This window comes from Castor canadensis, chromosome 3, assembly GCF_047511655.1.
Source record: "Castor canadensis chromosome 3, mCasCan1.hap1v2, whole genome shotgun sequence".
In the NCBI taxonomy this organism is placed as follows: Eukaryota; Metazoa; Chordata; class Mammalia; order Rodentia; family Castoridae; genus Castor; species Castor canadensis.
In genome coordinates, this window is record NC_133388.1 from 62,921,014 (window position 1) to 62,948,674 (window position 27,661).

The window sequence follows — 27,661 nt, forward strand, 5'->3', positions numbered from 1 at the left end:
ATTGAAACTTGTCTTGTATTGGGAGACCGAGGGTGGGAGCTGTCAAAGAGCCTTTTTTTACTGGTGAAATGTATTTTCTGACTTGCCATCCCATTCAATAAAGGGCTGGGTATCCTTCTGGGCTTCCTTAAGGGTTTGATATAAGGGCCTGGCTAGGTCTGCCTATCCCAGGATCCAAATTCTGCAGTATCCTGTGACCCCTCAAAAGCCCTTCAATTGGTTTAGAGTTTTAGGTAGAAGAAACATCAGGATTGGATGGATTCTATCTTCTCCTAGAGACCTCATTTTTCTTTCTCCAGGACAAGACCTAAATATGTAACCCTAGACTGATACAATTGGGCTTTTTCTTTAGAGATTTTATAACTTCTATCTGCTAAGAAGTTTAGTAAGGATTCAGTGGCTCATGAAATGACAGGCTCATTTGGTCCACAGAGCAGGAGATCATCTACATATTCTAGCAGAGTAGCTTGTGGATATTACCATTCTGCTAAATCTTGGGTTAGAGCTAACTCAAAGAGATGGGGGTTGTCTCTGAATCCCTGGGGGAGGACAGTCCAAGTGACCTGTCCAAACTTTCTTGTAGGATCTTCAAAGACAAAGATAGGTTGACTTTTAGTGTGTAAGGGAATGCAAAAGAAGGATCCTTTAAATCCAGGACAGAGTAGTAAGAGGTACCTGGAGGTATTTGGGCTAAAAACGTAGGGATTTTGAACTACAGGATGGAGCGGTGCTACTGCTTCATTGATCAGGAAGAGATCCTGAACTAGCCTCCATTTGTTAGGTCCCTTCCTGACACACTTGGCATATTATATGGGCTGGAGCATTCTATTAGCAGTCCTTGTCTCTTTAAGTCTTTGATTATGGGAATTAGCCCCTCCTTAACTTCTGGCTTTAAAGGATATTGCTTTTGATGAGCAACCAGGAGGGGTTCTTGAGATGAATTAGGACTGAGACAGCTATTTGTGCCCATTCCATGGTGTGTCCATCTGTCCACACTGTGGGGTCTACTTTTTCCTCTATTAGGGGCAAAAGTACTCTCCTGGGGGTAAAAGGAGCTATACCTCCAATTTAGATAGAAGGTCTCACCCTAGCAGAGGAGTAGGAGTTTCTGGGACAATTAAAAAGGAGTGACAGAAATGGAAATCTCCCCAGGAGCAGACTAAAGGCTGAGTGCAATAGCACTCTAGAGGCTGGCCTGATAGGCCTCAAAGAGTAATTTTCTTGGAGGACCTGTGTCCAGGAGAGAAAGGAATAACTGAGATGCTGGCTCCATTATTGATAAGGAGGCAGACCTTGTGCTTAACCCAGGGCTTCTCTGCTTTTATGGTGGTTACAGAGTCTGGACAGGAGGCCCAGGGACCCATCATTGGGTGGGAGTCTCTGGCTTTGGTTCCCTTGGGAATCGGGGACAGTGTGCCTTCCAATGTTTTCCCCAAAAAATGGGCAGGGTCCCGAGGTAGCTTTCTCCAGGAACACTCCCTCCTAAAATGGCCTGTCTGTCCATATTGAAAGCATGTCCTCGGGTTTGGACTTTGCCCTGGGGAAGTCTCTCTGGGTGCTGTGATCACAGCCTCCTGTTGCTTCTCCTTTCTCTTTTCCTTTTCCAGGTCTCTATTATAGTGTATAGATGTGGCTGCATGGAACAGTTGGTCTAGATCTCTGCTCCCTTCAGCCACCAGTTTCTGAAGTTATGGATATCTGGTGTTGACTGTGTTAGAAATTTATATTTTAAAGATGATTTCCTCTTCCTGTGACTCTGGTATATTTCTGGTATGCTTGTAAAGCATCCTTAAGTCTCTGTAGGAAAGCTACTGGAGTTTCTAAGGGTCCTTGCTGCACAGCCGTGACTTGGGAGTAATTAAGAACTTTTACCTTGCCTCTCTTTAGACCCTCAAGAATACAGTGGATGAAATGGTTATGACTGCATTCATCCATGTCATTTTCAGGGTCCCACTTAAGGTCATAACTAGGTATTGCCTGATCTCCTGTTGGACTTGGGAATTGATATTCCCTTTGAACTATCCAATGCCTTTGTCTTTTTTCTCCTTCCCACTCCTCCTCCTGTGAGGGCCCAGTCTGAGACAGGGCTGTAGAGCTGCTTTTATCTAAGTGATAATTGTCTCCAGCTATGACTGCCTGACCTAGTACCCTCTGTTTCTCCAGAGAAGTGAGGGTCTGAGATAGTAATAGCATTACATCTTTCCAGCTCAGTTCAAAGTTTTGGCTGACTTCTCTAAATGCCTGGATGTATTGATCTGGATTTTCTGTGTAATTTCCTAAATCCTTTTTTATTTCTTTAAGTTCACTCACTCTAAAAGGAATGTGAGCCCATCCCCTCCAGGAATTAACTGGAGGGGGCAGAGTCCTGTGGGACGATGTCTAGTGTGTGAGGTAGCTGGGTAAGGGGAGAGAGGGGGATCTGATGGAGCATTAGATGGGTTTTTTGGTTCAAGGGAGTTTGGGGGCTTTTTGCAAAGGGTTACCATGGTCTGGGTATCTAGCCTGCATTTGTTTAGACATTCTGGGTGATCTCTTAGGAAAAAGAACAATTGAACATATGGAACTTTGGTCTACTTTCCCTCCTTTTTAGAGAACATATCTAATTGAAGAATGGTATTCTAATTAATGCTCCCTCCTTCTGGCCATCTTTCTTCATTTCCCATAAGATACTGTGGCCAAGCCTGGGTGCAGTAAAACTTGAGTCACTTTTGCTGAAGACTTTCTGGATCAAGATCTTTCCAATGTTTTAACAAGCAGGCAAAGGGGGAGCCTTTTTGGATCCTTGAGGCTTGATTCCCCCTCTAAAAAAAGGGAAACAAAGGAAAATTGGTCACCTTAACAGAGGTTTCTCCTTTTATCTAAGCGTCCCCAGATGAGGAGAAACTCTAGTGGGAGAGGGCGTCCCACTCTCCCTTTCTTCTTACATGGCCACTTGTGGGTAAAGTCGTGGAGGATTTACAGATATTTCAGGTGCACCCACCCCCCCCAAAATGATCTTTGACCAAGCTCTTATCTATTTTGACTTTCCTGTTTGCCCTGAGACACAGGTAGGCCTAGTTCTCCTCTACCAGCTGAATGTCTGTAATTTAAAAAATAACTCTATCAAAGTAACAAAGAGGGCTTGCATGGCCAGAAGGAGGACCCCTGTAGAAGCATGGATGGGGACTCCTGATTAATTAGACTTTTGTCCCCCATATATTCTGTGAGGCATTAATGCTTTTTATGAAAAGAGAGAATGAGAGTGTCTGGATGCTTTTCCTCCTGTAAGGGGCAAAAACAGTGAAGACCTGAGGTTTCTGCCTTTTTACTGTTTTTTTTTTTTTAATTTCCCTGAAGGCAGACCGCGGAACCTGTTTAACCAGTTAACCTGATGCTTGACAAAAACAGGTAAACCTAAATTAGAGATTAGCACTTTCTGGTGCCTGTAGGGATTTTTCCCAAACTCCCTGAAGAAAGAATCTCACTGCTGTTTAGAGCAAAGGAGGGAGGGGGATATTCACCCTGAACTACTTGGGAAGGGGAAGGAGAGGATAAGGGTTGGGGGAAAAAGAGTTTCCAGGCTCAAGGCATGAGGGATTATTGGTCATCACTGCTGTCCAGGTTGATCCTGCCCAGGGGCAGTACTGGAGCACTGAAAGCAAGAGGTGACCTCCACTCTTGGGCCATGGAAACCATGTAGGAAGCATAAAGATCTGATTGTCTGTTTGCTGTGGATATGTCTGGAGGGGTCCAAGACTTAGTCACCTTTGGTGCCTCAGGGCAGGTCAGGAACTTTCATCTCCAGCTTTTGGGTGACACTGGGAGTGCCCTAGCCAGAACATGTTTTTTGGCCTGAAGACAAACTTTCCTTTCCACCAGCTATTTTTGGACCTCCTCTTAAGCAGGTCATATCTTGAAAGAGAGAGAATTAGAGTTTAAGCAGAGGAAAATAAGCCTCGGAGCACTGAAGTCAGGCTCCACCCATGTAGCATTGGCAGCATGGTATAAACCCCTGCCTGGTGTCTGAGTTCCCTCAAGTTGCCTGCTTTACAGCTGTAGTGGGCTCAGAGCTTTTCCTCAGTTTCCCAAAGGAGAAACTCTCCTTAATAAGACAGAGAGAGAGAAGGTCGCCCTGAGAGTTCCACTGTACTAGGCCATGGTGTTTGGGGGGGTGTCTCTTGGAAAATAGACTCCACTGGAGTTCTGGACACTCACAGTCACATTCCTAGGCAGTCTTTCCCAGTTTGGCACAACTTATACTGACCTCAGGTGATGGCTGGTCCTTTCATGCATCACCAAATATGATGCATGGATGACATGCTCAGGAATTTCAAGTGCTCAGGGTTCTTGAGCCTGCTCTAAGAATGAAAGCACAGGTGGACACCAATAGCAGAGGTTGGAAAGATTTTATATGTAGAGAAGAGAAGAGAAAGATTGCATATTGGGGAATGCAGGGGTACCCAGAAACCAGTGATCCTGTGGGTCAGGGAGGAGAGTGGGGTTTTATAGCCTTTTTGTGTTTCCTGAGGGTGGAGATGCCTTTCAGATGCAGACAGGCATTCTCCAGAGAGAAGAGGTGTCTTCTTGACCACTTACCACCTTTTGAGACCTCCTGTAGTCTGTCCTTCAAAAGGAAACATGCATGATTTCTTGCCTACGATTAGAAGACTAAATCTAGAGTGGGTGGGTTTGGGAAGGGAGAGAGGTGTTGAGCAGTCCCTTGGTGATCCCTTATTTCCTCAGGCCCCTGGTTGGGGTGCCCTTCTTCCCCATGGCTGGACACCTGACTTCTGATTTTGCCTTCTCGCCCCCACCTCCAGGTGGGGGTGATGGGGCAGGAGGGCTGGAACCACGCTGGGTGGACCCTCGCACCTGGATGAGCCTTCAAGGACCTCCTGGTGGGCCAGGAATCCAGTGGGGTTGGACCAGGATCAGAGGTATGGGGGATTCCTCCATGTCCCCCACCATATCAGTTCTGTGGAGGGGTGGCATATTGTGGACCTCAGGTTGGAGTGGGCCTAGTCCTGGAGACCTTGCAGCCTGAGGGCAAATCAGGAGCTGGGGTAGAGTGCCACTCGGTGGGGGCCTCCCCTGGGTTGTGCACTGCCCAGTCTGGTGCTGTGAAGCAGGAGAAGGAGAAGTTGGACCAAAACCCTGAGTCCCAGGACGTGAAATCTCTGCAGAAAGAACTCGAACAATTTGCCAAGCTCCTGAAGGAGAAGAGGATTACCCTGGGATATACCCAGGCTGATGTGGGGCTCACTCTGGGGGTTCTTTTTGGAAAGGTGTTCAGCCAAACAACCACCTGCCGCTTTGAGGCTCTGCAGCTCAGTTTCAAGAACATGTGTAAGCTGAGTCCCCTGTTGCAGAAATGGGTGGAGGAAGCTGATAACAATGAGAACCTTCAGGAGATATGCAAAGTGGAGACCCTTGTGCAGGCCTGAAAGAGAAAGCGAACAAGCACCGAGAACCGCATGAGAGGCAACTTGGAGAGCATGTTTCTGCAGTGCACAAAACCCACACTGCAGCAGATCAGCCTCATTGCCCAGCAGCTTGGGCTGGAGAAGGATGTGGTCTGAGTGTGGTTCTGTAATTGGCGCCAGAAGGGCAAAAGATCAAGCAGTGACTATTCCCAATGAGAGGATTTTGAGGCTGCAGGGTCTCCCTTTTCAGGGGCACCTGTGTCCTTCCATCTGGCCCCAGGGCTCCATTTTGGTACCCCAGGCTATGGGAGCCCTCACTTCACCACCCTCTATTCCTCGGTTCCTTTCCCTGAGAGGGAAGCCTATCCACATGTGTCTGTCACCACTCTGGGCTCTCCCATGCATTCATATTGAAATGCCTGCCCTTCCCAGGTATAGGAGGCAGAGGAAAGGAGAGAAGCTAGGGAAAGAGAGCCTGGAGTCTGTACCAGGGCTTTGGGGATTAAGTTCTTGACTCACTAAGGAAGGAATTGGAAGCACAGGGAACTTGGGGAGTGGTTGGAAGGAAGGTGAAGTTCAATGATGCTCTTGGTTTTAATCCCCACATTACTCATCACTTTGTTCTTAAATAAAGAAGCCTGGGACACAACAGATAACACACACAAAAAAAAAAAATAGAAGAGAAGACTAAATCTATAAATCTAGGTTTGGGAAGAAGGGAAGAGGTTTAAGCTAACAAAGGCATGGACAACATATTCAATAAAACTTCCCCAATATTGAGAAAATTAGGGTTATCCAAGTACAAGAGGCTTTTTGAACACCAGACAAGATAAAAAATAAAAAAGAAATAAAAAGGACATATTATAGTTAACTTTAAGTAAAAACAAAGAAAGAAAACTGAAAGCTGCAAAAGAGAAACAGTAAGTAAAATATAAAGGCAAATTCCTCACAATAGCATCAGATTTCTCAACAGAATCTCAAAAAGCAAGGAGAGCATGGGTGATATATTCCAAGCCCTAAAAGAAAAAAAACTGTCAACTTAGATTATTCTATAGAGCTATACCATCCTTCATAATTTAAGGACAAGTAAAAACCTTCCTCAATAAATTAAACCTAGGCTAATGCATGACCACTAAATCAGTATTGCCAAAGAAACTTAAAGAAATTCTTCCCAAAGAAGAGTAAGATACAAGTTACCAGAAAAATACAGGAAAGAATAAGTCCCTCTGTTACTTCAAAGTTTAGTGCTGTTATTACATGTGTCTGGCAAGAGAAGAATTCAGGCAAGATATGAAAATGAACTAACAGTATTAGCATCATTAATTGGGAAGTAAATTTAAAATAATAGGATAAAAATGGTTAGAAATAAGGAAAAAAGGGAGAAACATTTCTTGCTCCCCACGAAAGAAATGGGAGTAGTGATCCAAAATGGTTTTCTTCACTTGCAGTTTTATACCTTCTGAGCAGGGAGAAATACACATGGTCGTTTCTAGTTTCAATATCTGAGGTGTGGCCCTTTTAATATTATATTAAAATAATATAATTTCCATGTCTCCTCATCTATCCATTTTGCTTTACTCATCACTCAAAGCAAACTGCTACCTAAAAATACTATATAAGTAGAAAAACAAATGAGGATTAGAAATGAAGCAAACACCACAGAAACAAAAATATGTGACTGAAAATACTACATACCTTTTTTAAATTACAGCAAATATTAATGGTCTCAGTTTTGTAATTACAAGCCATACACTGGCAGTTTGGATTAAAAAATAAAAGCTGAACATTTGTTACCCAAAACAAATATACCCCAATGGCAAAGACAAACACAGTTATAATGAAAAGCTGGAAAAAAAGATTTTTCAAGCAAATGGTGCCCAAAAGCAAGCAGGAGTAGCCATAATTGTAGCCCCAAAAGTGACCACATGGAGAGAAGTGATCTGGCCAAGAGATTCTTTATTGCCTGGTGGAAGAGAGCCAAGAGAGTGAGAGAGAGAGAGTGAGGGAGAGAGGGAGAGAGAGAGAGGGAGAGAGAGAGAGAGAGAGAAATAGAGAAAAGGGCAGGGGATTAAATACCCCTCAGTGAGACTCAGCACTATCTGATTGGTTAGAATCTTATGGTTCATGCTGATTGGAGGTTGGGGCAGAAGGGGAATTCAAGCTAGACTTGAGACAGGACCTTGACCCTGGGAAACAGAAGCTTAAGGGTGCAGTAAGAACTGAAACCTATCAGTGCCATTATTGCCAACAATAATCATATATGACAAAATACACTAAAACCAAAATTAATCAGAAGACACAGAAAAGTCAGTTCATATTGATTATTCACCAAGAGTTGATAGTAGTTATCAAATATACAAGTCATATGTTGGTATACCCAGTTTCATAAAACAAATGCAACTAGACCTTAAAGCACAAATAGCCCCTAACACAAAATAATGAGTGAATTCAATATCCCACTCTCATGAAGAGATAGGTCATTAAGGGAAAAATCAACTTCAGAACAAGCAACCCTAAAGTACAAATGGACTTAACAGACAGCTAAGGAATATTTCGTGTGTAACTGATCCATGGTAAACATTCTTCTCAGCACTCCTTGGAACTTTCTCCAAAAGAGATCTTATTATAGGACATAATGTAAGTCTTTAAGAATAAAATAAGGTTGAAATAACTCCCTATATTCCATTAGACCACAAGGGATTAAAAAGAAAACTATAGAAAGCAGAAGAAAATGTAGAAATTTTTCAAACACATGAAAACTGAACAATACATGATGAATGTCAGTGAGTCATAGAAGAAATAAAAAGGGATAAAAAAATTCCTAGAATAAAAAGAAAATAAAAACACAACAAACAGAAGCTTGGGGATATAGGAAAGGAAGTGCGAAGAGGAAAATTTATAGCTATGGGTACCTACACAGAAGAAAACAGAAAGACCTTAAATAAATAACCTAAGTATTCACATGAAGCTCTTAGTTAAACAAGAACAAGCCAAATTCAAAATTAGTATATGTAAAGAAAAAATAAAGATTAGGGTAGAAATGAATGAAATGGAGGCTAAAAATATGCAACAAAGTCAGTGAAAAAAAGTCAGTTATTTGAAAATGAAATCAAGATTGATAAACACATGGAAAAATTAAACAATGGAAGTTGGAAGAAGACTCAAATTAATAAAATTAGAGATGAAAAAGAGGATTTCACAACAAAGATCAATAAAACACAGAGGATCATTAGGGAATACTCTGAACACATGAATTTTGATAAACTGTGAAATCTAGAAATTGGCATAATTCTAGATGCTTATGACCTACCAAAACTGATCCAAATGGAAATAGACCATTTAAACACATCTATAACAAGCAGTGAAATTGAAACAGTAATATAGCATTTTCTAAGCAAGAAAAACTCAGAACCAGACAGATTCACTGTCAAATTCTACCCAGTCTTAAAAAAGAATTAATTTTAGTGCCCCTAAAATTATTCCATAAAATACAAAGGGAAAGAATGCTATGAAATATTCTCTATGAAGCTAGTATTATCTTGTTACTAAATATAGATAAAGAAACAATAGCAACAGCAATAACAAAATTATAATTCAATTCTCCTAATGAGCAAAATTGCAAAATTTATCAATGAAATATTTTTAAACCAAACTTAAAAGCACATACAACATGATAAGATTGATTTCACTCCAGAGATACAAAGATGGTTCAACTTGAGCAAATCAATAAATGTAATGCAGTACATAAACAGAACCAAAGACAAAAATAACATGATCATCCAAATAGATGTAGAAAAAGCCTTTGATGGAATTCAACATCCTCTCATGGTAAATGTGGTTAATATATTGCCTGTTGAGGAGCAAATAAAGTAATCTAGATTGGCAGATGCTACAATGGGTAGGGGACAAGGAAGTAGCATAGAGATCTGGTAGAAATGAACCAATGTGGGTTGCAATATACAAGTGCATGGAAGAAAAGCTAGATGTCTGTATAGATTTCTTTATCACAAACTAGCAAAAATTATATGCTTTTTAATCTCTTATGTTTTCTCTTCTACAAAATCAGAGAACAAGAGGGCAGAACAGGTTTTGCCCAGAATCAGGGGGTGGGAGGTGGCACAAACAATGTATACACATGTAAGTAAATGTTAAATTTATAAAATAAAATGAGAAAATAAAAAATTAACAAGGAAGAAAAGGAATGTATTTCTATATAATAAATGATATATATGACAAAACTGAAGTAATCATTACCACATGGTGCAAACTAAAACTATTCCATCTGGACAAGGTGCTTCAAATTTTAGGCAGAGCAATAATGCAAGAAAAAAAAAAAAGAGATGCAAATAGGAAAGGAAAAAAATCATATTACTCCTGTTTGCAGATTGTATGATCATATATATATATATATATATATACATATATATATATAAACATGATGACATTACACATTGATGGTATACAATTTCTTTAGTCAATTATGCCTCAAGAAAGCTGATAAAAGTCAAACACTGTCTACAAAGAACATTGACATATCACTAGTTTTGAGTGTGTCACACTGTGGGACTACTGTTTTGTAGGTCATTGAAATCAAATAATGCAGGTCAGCAAGCATGATGCAAGAAATCTGAACTTTATTCCAAAGGCAATGAAAGTCCTATTTATATCAGATTGCATATAGCTTAAAATATAAATAAACTTATGATCATCTTTGTAAATTTTATTTTTTAATTTTAGGTCCAACAGCATGGACTCATATATTCTGATGAGGCAGAATAGAGGAGAACAATATTGACAATATTCTGAATAACTGTGAAATTATTTTGCCAGATAATAATAAGTACTATGACAATAAATACAGCTCAGTAAATACAAAAGAATTAAACTTATATAGGACATTTTATTAAGAAAGTTGGGAAAGGATTCTTACATTAGAGGAGAACATGTTCCATGTGATATATTGGAAATGAATAAAGAACAAGAGATATAAGAGAAAAGAAATGGTTGGGCCAGGTATGGTGGGTCATGCTTGCACTCCTAGCTACTTGGGAACAGAGATCAGGAGGATAGTGGATGGAGATTGTCCTGGAGAATAGTTCAGGAGACCCCCATCTCAACCAATGGATGTATGCATTGGTGCATGCACAGACCATAAGACAGGTAGTCTAGAAGATTTGGATATGGGTAGGCCATTTTGTGCTGATCTGCATTGCCTAAGTGCATGGGTATTAATGATTTCTTATTTTGCTTTCAACATTATTCCATGTATCATGAAAATCTGCCCCTCTGTAACCAATGAGAATGTGTTTAAGTTTTAATCATTTCTAGTAAATCCTAAGGAAAACATTCTCTAGAGAAATTCTTTGGATCAAGGAATTTTTTTAATACTTTGATACAAACTTCAAGTCACTTTTAATACTTCAAAAGTTACTGAAGTTTTGGTACAAACTTCAAGTCACCATTTGCCATTACTGTGCTTCTGATATATAGTAATTCACTAATAGTTTGCAGAACAATTTTTAGGTTTTGCATACAATACAAAAGTGAGTAACGTCCAGTTTCTGAATGCGAATGGTAATATATTTCTATGGTACAATAAAACACATGATTAAAAAAAAACTTTAATAAAATATAAAGAAAATCCATTTGTAACTATTTCTATTAAATTTATTTCACACTGTGTTTCCATTTCCTGTTTTTGTGATCATTCTCCTTTTTTTACTATGTGTGCAATCTTTTTAAACTTTTTTTTTTCTTGGTATTGGGGGTTGAACCAAGGGCCTCATACATTCTAGGCAAGTGTTTTATCAGTGAGCTACATCTCCAGTTCTATAAAAATCCCTTTATGTATCATAAAATGTACAATTAATGGCAGACTACAACAGATCGATCTATTTAAACTATTTTATTAAAAAAGAATTATTACAAATTGCCCTAAGGTAAAATTGAAAATATGTGCCTGATAACACTCAATAGAGCACATAGAAAGAAATATATGTGCTAATTGCCTTTTCTTAATACTTTCTTATATCTCAAATGTACCTCCCAGAGTATAGCTCTATGTTAATCACTGTGTTCTCTAAATTCCTTAGAAATTAGAACATATTTGAGCCTCAATACAAACTGTACAAATGGTTACCTTCATGCTTACCATCCAACATGTCTTTTCAGGCTAACCAATTTATTTTATTTTATTTTAATGTTGTTCTGAGTAGGGGAAATTTGTGGTAATTACAAAGGTTCTTACAATATATCAAATATACCATACTTGAATTTACCCCTTCCACCATTCTCCATTATCCCCCCGCCCTCATTCCTGGAATAGTTTCAAGAGGTCTCATTTGTTCTCCCCTTCTGCTTGTTTTGGATTTAGTTTGTCCTTGTTTTCCTAGGAGTTTGAGATGGAGCATTAAGTTGTTTATTTAAGATCTCTTTGTGTTTTTAATAGATGCACTCATGGTTATAAAACTTCCCCTTAGGACTGCCTTTGCTTTGTCCTGTAAGTTCTGACAGGTTGTCCTTTCCTTCAGATTAAATTCTACTTTTTGATTTCTTCAATGACCCACTCATCAATAAGCAATGTGTTATTCAGCCTCCAAATGTTGGAGTATTTTCTGCTGTTTCTTTTGTTATTGAATTATAGTTCCATTGCATTGTGGTCACACAGTACGCAGGAGGTTATTTCAATTTTTTTATATTTGTTGAGACCTATTTTCTGACCTAAAATTTGGTCTCTTTTGGTGCTGCTGAGCTGCAGAGCAGAATGTATATTGTGTTGTTGCAAGACAGAATACTCTGTAGACATCTATCAGTTCAATTAATCTATGGTATCATTCAATTCTTGGGTTTCTTTTTGAGTTTTGTCTGGATAACCTATCTATTCATGATAGAGAAGTATTAAAGTCTCTCACCACCATTGTGTTGGGATCTATCTGTGTTTTTAAATCCACTATTGTACATTTAATGAAGTTGAATACACTGATGCTGGACACATATAAATTGGTAATTCAAACTTCCTCTTTTTGTATTGCTTCTTTTATTAGTATGAAGTGACCTTCTTTGTCTTTTCTGACTAATTCACGTTTGAAGTCTACTTTATCTAATATAAGTATTGCTACTCCTGCCTGTTTTCAGAGTCCATTAACTTGGTAAATCTTCTTCCACTCTTTCCCTCTAAGGCAAGGTTTCTTTCTGCCCATAGGGTGGGGTTCTTGTAAACAATAGATTGTCCTTCATTTTTAACAAACTTTGGCAATCATTGTGTTTTGTTTGGGAATTGAGGTCATTAATATTGTGGGGTATATAGTGATTTCTGCCATTTAGTTATTTTTGTTGTGTGAAGTTTTGTGTATGTGTGCAACTAATTCAATGCTAATCTCTGATTACTTGTCTGGTCTTCTTTTGAAGTTTAATGATTTTCATCCTTTCAGGACTATATTTGTGTTTATCTTCTGTGTGTAGGATTCCTTTTAGGATCTTCTGTAATGGTGGTTTAGTGGTCATGTATTGTTTTTGTTTTTGTTTATTATAGAAGGTTTTTATTCCTCCTTCAATTTTGAATGATAGCTTTGCTGGGTAAAAAATCCCAGGACTAAATTTGTTTTCTTTCAGTGTTCAATAGACCTCACTCCATGTCCTTCTTCTTTTAAAGTTTCTGTTTAGAAATCTGCTGTTATTTTGATGGGTTTACCTTCATATGTTATTTTATTTTTCTCCTACAACCTTCAAAATTATTTCCTTATTCTCTGTGCTAATTTTTTAAACTATAATATGTCATGAAGAGTTGTATTTTGGTTCTGTCTGTTAGATGTCCTAAAAACTGATATACCTGAATAGGAATCTCTTTCTTGAGAGTTGGGGAAATGTCTGCTTTTGTTTTGTTAAACATGATATGTGTACCTTTGGCTTGGACCTCTTGACCTTCTTTAATACCCATGATTCTTAGGTTTGGTCTTTTGATAGAGTCACAGAGTTCTTGAGAATTCTTTTTACAGGTCTGAGTCTTTTACCTAAGGATTCTTCTGTCTTTTTTTTTTTTTTTCATATATCTCTATTTTGTCTTCAAGCCCTGAAATTCTTTCATTTGTTCAAGTCTGCTGAAGTGGCTTTCAATTCTATTGTTTACATGATTTAAAGGACTTTTTATTTCCAGGATTTATGTTTTCTTCCTGAGACTTTCCATATCTTTGTTATACTACTCTTTCACAACTTGTGTTGTTTTCTTTATTTCATATACCTCTCTCATTTTACTGTCTCATTAGTTTCATTTTTGAGCTTTTTGAAATCCTCTCTGAGTTTATTTGCTTTTGTGTCATCTCAAATTTTTTATCCTTTTTCTCTTTATATTTGTTGAGTTGTTTCTTCATGTTTTCTTTAAGCTCTTCTTTATGCTGGTTGAATATTCTTATCATTATTTTAAGGTCAACAACTGGAGATTAATCCCCTTCACTTTCTATCAAATCTTTATGCTATTGTTAGCCTCTTGAGGAGTTGTATTCCTCTGCCTCTTTTCCTCCCAATGTTTCCATTTTGTTCTTTGCTTGTGTGCTGTTGATTACTTAGTTAGGGGTTTTAATCACCTGTTTTCTTTCCCTTGACTTAATTTCTATGTTCTGACTAGCTTAGTTGTTACCTAGGTTATTGTAATAATTCCATTCTCTAACCTGGAAGTATACCTAAGCAATAACAAATTCACAAATTCAATGTCAAACCAGTCATTTACATAAGATATAAGAAATCCCTTGACAATAATATCTGTCAACAGTGGGTATTGGAAGATAACAGCTGTTGGGATAAAAACAGATACTTAGGTAATTGAAAAGATGGTGCTAAAAGAAGGGGCAAGAAGGAGGGATGAGATGAGGGGCAGAAGAGGTATGAAGTTTGGGCTCTGTAAAGATGTACTTCAGTCATTGGGAAGAAAGGTGCTATTGTCCGAGATTGCAAAGGGATATGAAGGATGGTGGTAATGTATGAAATTGTTATGGTAGACTATACAGTGAGTGGTGAGTGTGGAAGAGGTAGGGCCAGTGGGGAGAAAGGCAGGAGAGTAGAGGGGGGGAAAGGAGAAGAAAGGAGCGAATACAAGGAAAGAGAAGAAAAAAATTGGGGGAGAGAAAGGAAAGTGGGGCAAGAAAGAGCCAAGCAAATTGATATTTGGACAGAATGGAAGAGGGAGATAAGTAACAATAGATTGTTTTAAAACAGGGAAAAAAATGAAGAAAGTAAAAATGAACATAAAAAAATAAATAAAAATACTAAATAAAAAAAAGTTAGTTTGCTGAAAGTTCAAGATTCTTTCCTTTGATTTCAAATCCAGGTGCTGACACTTTTAACAGGGGCTTTCTCAGTGTCTCTGTCCCTTCTTAACATGGTATGCTGGGTTGTGTGGCAGTGGATGCTGCCCCTCTCTGCTGGACAGCTTTGGGGGGAATAGGATCAGGGTTTATGAGTCCAAGATGTCCTTGGTGGGATAGACCTTCTAGTACAGGTGGGTTCTCTGAAATGATCACACCAGAAGTTGGTTTGTGAGAGGTCACAAGACCCTCTGCACACAAGGCAAGTTGAAATTGAACTTTTTGACCATTCACTTTTCAGCTCACTACCGTTTTCTCCAAGGTTGTCAAATACGTTGTTGATTTGATCAGACTGCAGCTGTGTTGCTCCACCACCACTCAGGCTAGGTCAGCTCAGTGTTCTGCCCCACCCCCTACACAGGCTATTGCATCTCAGAGTCCTGCCCCATATCCACCAGACAGAGGTGAATTGTTTTCTCCAGTTATGGCCACCAGTTTTGTCTAGGGGTGTGTAATCTGCCCACCAGTTGTGTTGGACTATGTAGTTCCCTCCAGGACAGGTGATCTATCGTGCTCACCTGGTGGAGTTTCAGATTCATTCAAGTGGAACTGGGTCACTTCTATCAGGACACAGATAGGCAGGAATCCAAAGTTCTGTGTCCACATAATATAGAGGGTCCAAGACATCCCAGATTGTTGCTCAAGTAATTCTGCATTTCCCTGCATTGGGTCTTTGCTTTTCCCAATTGGAAGAAAGGAAGCAAGAAAAAGAAAAAAAAAAAAAAAGGAAAACCTGGCTTCCTGTGGGTGAACCGATAGTTGTGCCCATCCCAGCCCATGCCAGGACTTCCCTGGCTGTTATGTGCAATAAAAAGACATTTTAATCATCAGTCCTTATGTGCACCTTATGTATCACTGGTAACTTAGTTGGTAAAAACATAAGTTACCCAATACTTGTTACTACAACTCTAAAGCATTTTTCTGAAATCATGGAGCTCAGGGGCTCTGGGTACCTCAGTTATCTGCCATCTTGAGATGCACCCCCAAGTCTCAAGAATTAATTTTTATTTTAAATAATTTCCTGAAAAAAGAAAAAAATAATATTCATGTTTGTCTTACTTTTCAGAGGGAAACAATTTCTTTCTCTTAAGATTTCTCTATATTTTACATAATTAAAATGTTCAGAGAACAAATTGATCATAATATGAAATTAAGAATTGTGATGGCATAGAATTGAAAGAAAATTATGTCCTGCCAATGGGCATTTCTAATTAAGTTCTGACAACTTTCCAGTACTAAAACATCCAAAATTAGAGATACATCTAAACAATGTCATGTATCTGCCAAGTTTAATTCAAATTAATGTTTTCATTTGTAAATGTTTAACATTTTATAATTTCATTTTATGAATAACTGATATTACATTTAAATAATAATCTCATCAAAACCAAGTAAAGAATCTACGGTGATACATTCAGGAAAAAAATGAGTAACTTAGATTAAAAATCTCTGATCTGATATGGCAACATAAAGAAATCATACAAGCAAGTATGCATTTTTAAGCATGTATATGAGTATACTAGAATTTCCCCAAGTTTCCCAGCTCTATATGTACTTAACTTCTAAAGACAACTTTAACCCTTTCTAAATAATTCATAATTTCATTTAAGCATATGACTTGTAATAGAAAAATATTATATGCATTTTGTAAAATCACAATGAAACCCCTTTGTACAATAAACATATGCTAATAAAAAATGACAGAATAAATAATGTCTGCATTGAAAATTTTTAAAGCAAATATTATCAAGTTAAATGGGGAAATATTGTGCAATGAAATATTCTTTGTCATTTAACTAAGTTACCAAGAAATAAAAGTTTATCTCATTTACTAATTTGACACTCCAAAACTTTCTATGCATTGTTCATAAATTTGAATCTTCCATACAAAGTTACATTTCAGTTATTATAATTAGGATAGAGGTTTAATTGTGATATTTTCTATTAAATAATAGCATAATTATATAATATTTGTAAAAAAACTAAACTTTCTGCATTAATCACCATCAATTTCTTTAACACTCCTGGAAATGTAGTGTTTAACTCTCTGAATACCTTGACTCAATTTTCTTTAATCACACTCTTAAATTTTCTTACAATCTTACCACTAATACTTCAGGTAGATCTCAGTTTCCCAAGTGGTTTTTGCTAAATGAACTCCCTTATCTTTAGTTTTTCAATGTCAAAATAAGTCTAAGTTCAAATTCTAATATTCACATACCTTAAACAACTGTCCACTACATACCTTAGTTCTTACCCACATGACATGAGATGAAAAGTGCATGAAGTTTTTTTCATATTATAGCTTATCACATATCAGCAAAGAAACTAAAATTAAATTATCTCTACCTAAGATCAGAAACAATGAAAGGAAGTTCATTCTCACCATTATGTTCTTCATTACACTAAAGTTTCTATTCAGTACATGATATTAAATGTAAATAAAATTATATAATAAAATAATTAAAGGTGTATTCATTTAAAAAATAGAATAGCTACTTGTGTACAGAAATCTAAACAATCTTCAAATAGATTGATAAATTGGTTTAATACAGTTTTGGATAATAAGATTTTTATAAAATAAATTCTATTTCCATATTAATGAATAAGAGAAAATTAAGATAAATGTATTTTAAAAAATTACATTATAAGATGAATACATGAATAACATTTGAAAAGAAATTGAAGCAACTTGTATATTAAAACTATTAAAAATTGCTGATGGAAATTAAGAAAGAACTAAAAAAACTGAGTACAATGTAGCTGGATAACAAAATTTAATATTGTGATATTATTAATTTTCCATAAAATTAATTGATTGAATGTCAATCATAAGATATCAGAGGGCTTCTTTTAAAAAACATAGCAAGTTGATATTATTTACCTGACAATGTCAGATTTCTACAGTAGCCAAAAGAAGAATACATTTTGAAGATTTTACAACCTATTTCAAGACATTTTTATAAATCTATAGTAATCAGCACCATCTCATATTTGTTTTAAGATGGACAGAGGAAAATGAAAAGCTGGTAGGAAGTCCACAGAGAGAGACTCACACACATTTAGCTGATATCAAAAGTGGATGGACAATTCAAAGGAGAATGTTTTTTTTCTTTTATCAAAAATGGTGCTAGAGAAATTGGATGAGACCATCGAGACCCTCTTGAATTGTCTATGGAAATGAAAAATGACACTGTTACTTTGAAAAATAGTTGCATAGTTAAGCCTATATGAGACAATAATTCTACCCCTAACTATTTAAATAAATGTAAAGGTGTTCACACAAAACTGAACTAATACATGAACCCTAAAGCGACAGGGGTCAATATGAGAAGGGGATCAGGAAACAGTGAAAAGACTTGGGTTGCAAGCAATGCTAGGAATCTCTCTGTATAACGATCCTTAACTCAACTAGCAAAAACACTTTGTCTTTCTTATTAATGCTTATGTCTTCTTTTCAACAAAATTAGAGATAAGGGCAGACAGGTTCTGCCTGGAAGTGAAGGGGGGTATGGGGGAAGAGGATGGGGGCAGGGAACTGGGGAGAAATGACCCAAACAATGTATGCACATGTGAATAAATGAACAACAAAAAAACCCTGCACATTGATGTTTACAGAAAATTTGAGTATTTAATAGTACAAAACAAAGGACATTCCAAATGATCATCAAAAGTTAAATGGATAAATATCAAAACGGCACTCCACAGAAATCAAACAACTAATATATACAACATGGATAAATCTTAAACTGATCATTTAGGTGAATTATACCTGAGTTCCCATTGCCAAAAAAAACCTAGATATTATATGATTCTGTTTATATAACATTCTAGAAATTGTAAAATTAATCTCTTGTTATTTAAAGTTACGTCTTAATAACTGGGATGGAGAAATATATAGATTATAAGATAACTTAAGGAAATTAGGGCAGGTAATGACTGCTTAATATATTGATTTTCATATGTGTATGCACATATTAGGGTCATAAAAAATGTATTTTACATATGTGTAGTTCCTTTTAGTCAATTATACTTCAAAATAGCAGTAACATTGAAACTTACTCCAAACTCATTTCTTTCCAAACAACTTGTAGGGAAATTATAGCTCCAAAGTAGAAAGTAACACTGCTCAGCTTCTAACACAGAATATTTTTGTAGAGTAATGGAGAAAATATGTCTTAAACAGGACACAAAAAATTGCTTATCACAATGAAAAATGATAATAAATTCAACAGGTTATCAAAAGATTTCATGAAGAGAGTAAAAAGTCATTGCATGGGCCTGAATTAAAAAAAAAAAAAAAATTGGGATTCTTACACTTGCCTGGCCTAACCCAGGAGAAGGAGAAGAAGAGAATAAGAAGAACCAGTGTGCCTAAAGCATATCAGCAGGGGAGCCTAGACCTTCAAGTAGCTTAGTTTTCTCTTTTCTTTCCATTTGTCTTCAGCCTGTCACATCTGCCTGGCCCTGTCACTCAGTTCTTCTCTTGCATTTTTCTAACATCTATCAAGTAAAGAATTGCTTTGTTCCTCTGATTAAAAACAAACAAAGTTCTTTGAGGAAAAATGGGAAAACAAACACAGAAATGTTTAAAGTGACTAAGTTAAAAATAACTTACCCATCATTTTATAACCTGGGAGTATATAGTACATTTTGACATGCATTTGTTTGATGCTCTTGCATGATTATAGTTTTGCCTCAATTTTTCCATCAGTTTGATGTTCTCAAAGTTAACAGTGCTTTCTTACTCAATCTGTTTCAATGTCTTACCACCAAAACATCTAGTCCTGCTGCTTCTGCCTCATCTCCTTTCCCTTTAAGGTTTTGGGGGAGAGTCAGAATTGTAAAATGTATCTTCTCTCCTCCTTTTGCCAGTGACATAGCCTCTCCCTCCATAAAACTGTGACTTCTTAAATGAGGCACATATGAAAAGTCTCTGGAAAATACAAACTATTTCTTTGCAAATGGAATTATTACAAAATGATATTAATCTTGCTCTTTTAGTACATGAATTGTGTTCACTTAATCTCTGGTAGTTTAGTTACTGGGTAACCAGCAAAGAAGTCATTGAGAATGTCATTCAAAGTCACAGTTACCTTTACATGGAACAAAAACGTTCACATCATTGAAACTATACACACACACACACACACACACACACACACACACACACACAGATAAACAAACATACACACACAGATATACACATACATGGATTAATAACAATAATGAAGATAACAATTATGAATTTATGAATCAAGACTGTATAGTTATTTATATTGAATTACATTTAAGCCTGTTTTTTCTTGATGATTAGAGCACATATGTACATTTAAATATCCTTGCTTTAAAATAATACATATTCTTATACATTAAAAAAGTCAATCCAAGGAAGGGGAAATTACACTTACATATTTCATCAAAAAGCTTGATTTAGCAAATACCAAAATATGAATAAGGAAAAGGCAGATAACTAAATACATAGCAATAAAAACTCTTTAACAAGAGCTTAAAGCTAATAAACTTGCAAACTAATCTTTATAAAAAGATGTCTAAGCCAACAAGTTCACACTGTTGTACTAGTATGTATGAAACACCAAACATGCAGCAGAATTACTAACCAAAAGGCTGAAGATCAAGTTTGGCAAGAACAATAGAATATTCATATGATGCTGTTGCATGTATCAATTGCTACACTTAGTTTGGAAAACTAATAGACATTTTCTACTGAATTAAAAAATACGTACATACACATCCACATATGCATATACATATATATGTACATATTCTATAATCTAATAAAGGTGCTGCTGGTGACAGACCAAACAAAATTGCAGGCATACATGCACCAAAGACAATGTGTAGATTTATAGTTTTTTATACCAATATGTTTCATAATAGTAGGATGAATGATTAACAGTTATTAAGTCAAAATGAAAATTTTGTAGAAAAAAATTAATCCATACATGATAAAACTAAGACTTTTGCTCATTATGTCAATCATCTGTATTCTGTAACTACACTAAGAAAATCAGTCAGTAATAAATAAAATATTTAACATAAAATGACTGGGATGCTCATTATTATGGAAAACGCATGCATGAATGAATTTTACTGCTGCAACATTTCTCCTGCTCGTGACAATTATCCCAGCAGCAACATTATTATTAACTATAAATTATCATTTCCACATAATACATTGATTATTATACTGTCTTCAAACTTAATTAAATTTTACTGGTCAGACTTGGGTTGTCTTAAGTACATGATTTTTATTGTGCTCTCTTTTTTAAGGTTCTTAGAGTGTTAAGAAATGTGCTGACCAAAGCACACAAAGATGGCATGAGGATCATAGATATTAAGTCACTTATGAAATGCTGACAAATTACTGATAATTTTTATTGATTCTTTAGCTGGGCTTTGTGAACTGAAAAGTCAAAGCCAAATACAGACTGAACTGAAAACTGGACCTCTTCTCTCAAATCAAAGTCAAGTTAAACTGAATGTTTACTTTGTTTCTGTACATTCAGGTCTTCAATTTTCTATTAAATTGAATAAAAACTATTAGATGAATTGTTGTAGAATCAAGTTAACTTTTGCTGTTATAAAGCAAAATTTTGGGAAAAGATTTTGAAGTTACAGGAATTTCCAACACTGTGTTTTGAAATGTAATCTAACTATTGAGGGCAAAATTTAATTGCTTGAAAATAGCAACATAAACTTATTTATGTGCAAATTCAGGGTACACTTTAAAAAGTCTTATTAAGGGCTAGACATGTGACATAAAGTTTATATATTGAAGATATTTCCTAATTTTCTGAAAACAAATTCAAACATGTTTTTACCAATAATATGTTGGTTCGTTTATATATATGAAAGTGCATTTGTTTTATATACTGGACTCCATAGTATAGAGTTATTATGCAGAATATATATCTTTGGATTCAACAGTTGTAGCAAAAATTTCTAGAGATTCTCTTCTCATATCAGAGTGAAGCTAAGATCATAAATTCTTATTAAGGAATAAAAGATAATAGTACTACAAAATATTTACTTAGGTCCAGGATGCCACAAAAATGTTTCTTTTCATCATTGCTCTGATAAGAAAATCTATGTAAGGAATGTATTACAATATTTGTGGCTACAGTTCTATTCTTTTTTCTGTGGTCTCTGATTCTTGGACATATATCTTCATATCTGAAATGCATGAATTTTTAAAATATGGATTAATTACTATTTAGGACAATATACTAAATATGTTTGCGACACTTGACAATTTTCCAATACCATACATGGTTCTAATGCTTTAAAATTCCTCATTTAGGTCAGTAAACATATGTGATGGATGCTTGTGGAATTGAATGACAGAAAATTAGTACAAAGCCTTTTATTTATTAATTACCCTTTATTGTTATTAAATATTTTCAGTTCAGAATAAAGAGTCTTTCAAATGGCACAATGTATCTATGTTTACATATTTTAAAAGTCACAAAACAGTTTGGTAGGCTTTGAACTGCTTTAAACTGCATGCATGTGTAATTGTAACTTGTTTTTAGGATACTTGGTCCAGAGTATCCTAAAAAAAAAATTAATGCTTTTTGATTTAAAAAAAACTCACATAAACAAAGGATGGCTAGAACTGCATATTGTCTGATCCTGTTAGGCAAGGCATATGTACTTTATAACCATACTTGGTGAATTTTTTACATTGACATACTTCAATGACCCTTTAGGCATATGAAATAATAAGCTAGATTTCCTCAGAAAAACTTACTATATGTATAAAAATAGAATAATGACATTCACTAAAATCATAAAATGGGGATAAGAAAGTAATAAAGGTGTGAAATTGATCAAAGTATATTAGATGTATGTATGGACATACATATCACAATGAAACCCCTTTATATAATTGATGTACACCAATAAAAGGAAAGAAAAGTCTTATTTGTACCGTAACTGGAGTCCATGGCCAGAGGCTGACTCTGGGGATTCCAACATGTCAGTCTAGCCACTTGCCCCAAAGAAATACAAGCAAAGGAAAGATTTTTAATTAAAATGACCATTTGGGAAAGATGGAAACTATGTGTCCCTGCCCATCTTTGTGGCACTGACATGAGCTTTAAGTTTAAATAGAGAAAAAAAATCCATGCATGAATTGAAATTTCAACAGTGGACAATGTCTTTTCTTCTTTTGTTTTTAAAGTCATTAGAGTATTATAAAGTGTTCATAAAAAAGAAATTTTCTCCTAATTCATATGTTTATATAATTAAGAGAGAATATATGTTATCATGGAGAGACATATCCATTTAAGACTACCATCTGTCATCCAAGTTTTTGACAGGGGTTAAGAAAGAGGAATTTTTAAAGAGGAAAAATCACAAGGCTAGGTCAACACCATGAAGATCTCCCAGTCCTCCATCAATCCCTGAGGAGGGGTGCCAGCCCAGGCCAACCATTAGACAAGGGGTGGTTGTCATTTTAGAGTGAAATCTCTCTCTCTGTGATCTCACTTTCAGTGTGGAAATTGAGGTTAAGCAATTGTACCAATGGTAAATACATTGGCAGCTCAAATTGAGCAGCATCATTTTGGATGGCAGCTCTTTATAGCAGTTGTCTGGAAAGCCAGCTGATCTTCATCTGGGAACTCAGTAGCAGTCAGCCCATTAGAGGCTGTAGGTGTTTACAAATCCTATTTGTGGTCTGAAAAAAAAAACGAGTGTAGTGGGAAACTCAGTTTAGCCACACACCCCTCCATTGGAACAAGTGGGAACCACCCCTGGTCAATGAATTTTCTAGGTAACTCAGCGTTCTCACTTAAGGTAATTTTCCAGGATATCTTCCTCATACAGCACATTTTATCCTACATGATAAACACTCAGCCATTAAAAAAAAGCTAAACAGACAAAGCTCAGCCCTGGGGAGATGTGGTAAGTGCAATTTAATTAATTTATTTTGACTTTGACCTTTACCAAATTGCTGATGATCCAAAATAAGAGGGAAAAATGCAGTGCATTCTGAAATATGATAAGCTTAGCTAGTTGCTTTAGAAATGAAGGGTGATTGTATATTTTGAAGGAAGTATTCACATGTTTTATAACTTTAATGGTGAGTAATAATACATGGTAAAAATTAATAACAAAGGTTGTAAGGAAAATTTTTTAGAGAAAAATTATTTTAAGAAACTAAAGAACTTATATTTAACTTACAGATGTCTCAAGGACATTAATATTTTTGCCAATTTCTGAGAATTCAGATTCAAAGAACAAATAGGTATGTCATCACTATGTGACTGTTTTTATCAAATGGAGATTTATGTTCTTGCCATGTCTGCCTTAAAATACAATATGCAAAACCACACAGTCATGCATGTTTTGAAGTATCTTTGACATGGAGCCAAAAGTGATTTAGGGGCATTGTACTCTTTAAAGTGTACAGAAGCATTCTTTAGATTCATGCCAATATGATGAAATATCTTCGTAAACTTACTGTACCTTTTTCAGCAGATAAAGAAAATATTGATCCTTGAATCCCAAAATTCATGTATTTGTCTTTGAAAGTCAAGAAAAGTGAGGAGAGCACATTCTCAGTCATGCAGGTGCAGCTTTGGTGTGCAGTCTTGTGAGTACAGCTTTGGGAGTGCAGCCTTGAGCCATCAGGCCCCAGCTGGATGCCAAGTACACTTATGTAACAGTATATGATGAGTTCAAGCTGCTTTTTAACTGGCATTGGGCCACTTTTGTTTTCCTCCTATAAGAAACAGGGACCACTAGTTCTGCCTGTCTCCTTCCCTTCCTCACTGACTTGTAGTGTTGCTTGCAATAAAGTCTCCTATATGCAATTACACCCAGCTCCATATGTCTTCTTTCAATTTTCCACTGGACCACTCCAGAACTGTTGGCCAAAACAGTGGGAATAACAAGCTGGCATAGTTGGCAGGATCTGTTGGCAAGTACAGTAGCAGAGCCATCTATTCCTCAGCAGATTCAGATGAACTGCACGAGATGTGGCCCCCAACTAATTTGTGGCCCCCTTGGCAACTTTGTTATTGCAAATGAGCACCTGTGGAGGCTTGAGAGGACATAGTGGTGACACTAGCTGCCATACAGACCGCTTTCTCACATGTGCTAGGCTTACTTCCTGAGAAACATTGTAGTTCCATCTATTGGAAGGCATGGCTGTTCCTACAAGCCATGAGGCTGCAACACACAGAGGAACTAGCTTTGCAAGTTCAGTTACACCATACAGCACACCACAGACTACATTGGAAGCCACGGTAACCAAGATAGAGGAACAAGTGTGTGTGTCAATGGACTCTAGCTTGAGTGACTTTCCCCCTCTTACCACTGTAATGCGGAGAGGCCAGTCTATTGTTAAACTTCAAGTAAAGCATAATCAGCAACTGGACCAACATGGTCATCAAGTGGGTGCTCCAGAAGTTACTTATTTGCAGTATACTCCAGACAATTTAAGAGAGTTGGCTAAACAGACTTAACAAAAGCCTGAAAAATCTATTGTGGCATGGATGGTGTATTTATCAGATGATGGGGCTGATACTTTGGTATTATCCCCTGAAGAAATGCAGCAGCCAAGTTCTATTACCAGCAATCCTACCCTCTGACGGCATATACAAACTGTGGTATGATGGGCCCTGGATGATGTGGAAACTCCTTCTATGTTAAACTGGTTAATGGCTATTGCTTGAGACAAATGGGGAGGAGTTGCCAGTTATTCCCACAAAGTGGACATCATATGCTGAACTGGTGCTGGTGTTGTTGGAAATGGTAATACAGCATATGATATTCCAAATAGAATACATCAGGCCTAATGACCAATGTTTCACTACAAAAATTAAAGATACATTGATAGCCTCAGCCTTGTCAGGCTCTTTTGGCATGCTGGCTGCTCTCCTTATGCCATATGTAGACTACAGGATTTGTGGTGTCACTCAGGCTATGGATAGCTTGGGTGAGATGAAGATAAAACAGAAAGGCAAAGGAGTTCATAGTGTTCAGTTTGCTGGGACAAAGCCTGGGAAAGGAGGTTAAGAAAAGCCAGGATATAACAAAAAATATACCATGACATGTCCAGTAAAGGTGTCCTGTCACATTATGTAGACTGACTTAATTGCAGCTGGGGTGGATCCTGCAGATATAGACAGGCAAACTACAGCTATGTTGTTTGCTCTATGGAAAGACCTTTCCACTGAACAGAAATACACCAAATGCAAGGAGGGTCAAGCAAGCAGGAAGGTGAAGTCAGGGTGTTGACTATGCAAGACTTGTCAAACAAGGATTGATGGGATGTTTGGGATATATAGGTAGTAGGGCGATCTTCATGACCTATGACCTCAGGTGGACCTGCCTATATGTTGGTTCCCCCTGCAATGTACAAAATGTGCTTGCACTGGTGGACACAGGAGTTGAATCAACTGTACTATTCAGCAAACCTACAAAATTCCAAGGGCCCACAGCAGTAATGAATGGTTATGATGAGCATTCCATCCATGTTGTGGAGACACAAGTAACATTAGGTTTGGATAATTAGTGCCTTGGCCATATAGGGTATCTATATCCCCCATGCCAGAATACGTCCTTCGGAGGTGAATATCCTCCGAAGACTATGGCTAGACACTGGTGCAGGAGAATTTCAGCTACACACATGAGTAGCAAAATTGTTGATACAGGGTCATCCACACCATCCTCCTGCATGTGTGCCAGCATCTACATAGATAGTGTATGTGAAACAATATCATTTGCCAGGAGGCCATGAAAAGATAACAAGCATTATTGTGAAACTGAAAAAGGCAAAATTTATCTGTCCAGAGCATACCCCTTATAATTCCCCCTTATGGCCCGTGTGGAAACCAGATGGAACATGGCACATGTAGGACTATTGGGAGCTTAATAAAGCTACTCCACCTGTACATGCTGTTGGACATTTTGGACCAACTGACTTTTCACTTAGGACAATACTACTATGTGGTAGATTTGGCTAATTCTTTTCTCTATATATACTTGGCACCAGAAAGTTGAGATTAATTTGCCTTTACCAGGCAAGGTTGCCAATGGACACTTTGTTATTACCTCAAGGATATTTGCATATTCTGACACCATGCCATAATTTAGTTGCCAAGGATTTGGCTACTTGGACATATCCTGGTATTTACTTGGCTCATTATACTGATATCATTTTAGTAACCTCTTATTCTCTTGCAGAATTAGAAGTGGCAGCAGTATCCCTTCAATTGGTCTGATCAGGAAGGAGATGAGAAGTCAATGATGCCAAAATGCAAGGATACAGCTGTTCTGTCAAATTCTTGGGTGTTCTATGTTTGAGTAACACTGTTATTGACAAAATACAGGCATTCCCAATACCTCAGAATAAAGTACAGTTACAAGCCTTCTTATATCTTTTGGGATATTGATGAATATTTATTCCACACATGGCTTTAACCTGTAGCTACCTTGTATGCCCTAACTCAAAAGGGCGTGACATGGAATTGAACTGATTTAAAACAGACTGCCTTCCTTAAGACAAAACAGTTAGTAGCTCAAGTATAAGCCCTTACCATTATTAGGAAAGGTGATCCATTTGAACTGAATGTGAATGTAACTGAGAGCCAAAAGGATATGGTTGGGATCTATGGCAACAACAAGATGGTAAGTGAGAGCCTATTGGTTTGTGATCTCAATTATGGAAAGGAGCTGAAATCTGCTATACTTTAATTGAGAAACAACTAGTGACAGTGTATGCCACTGTAATAGCTATCGAACCCCTAACAGAGAAACAAAATTAAGGTCTGGACTAAATATATCATAGCAGGATGGGTATGATCTTGGTCTAGTATGCCTAGGATGGGAGTGCCTCAAATTCCTACATTGGCCAAATCAGAATCTTAC

At 36.9% G+C, this 27,661-nt stretch overlaps 1 pseudogene; it reads left to right on the plus strand.

Moving 5' to 3' along the window:
- The first annotated feature begins 4,750 nt into the window (after positions 1–4,750).
- On the plus strand, positions 4,751–5,816 carry LOC109674245 (POU domain, class 5, transcription factor 1 pseudogene; annotated as a pseudogene).
- The last annotated feature ends 21,845 nt before the right edge of the window (positions 5,817–27,661 follow it).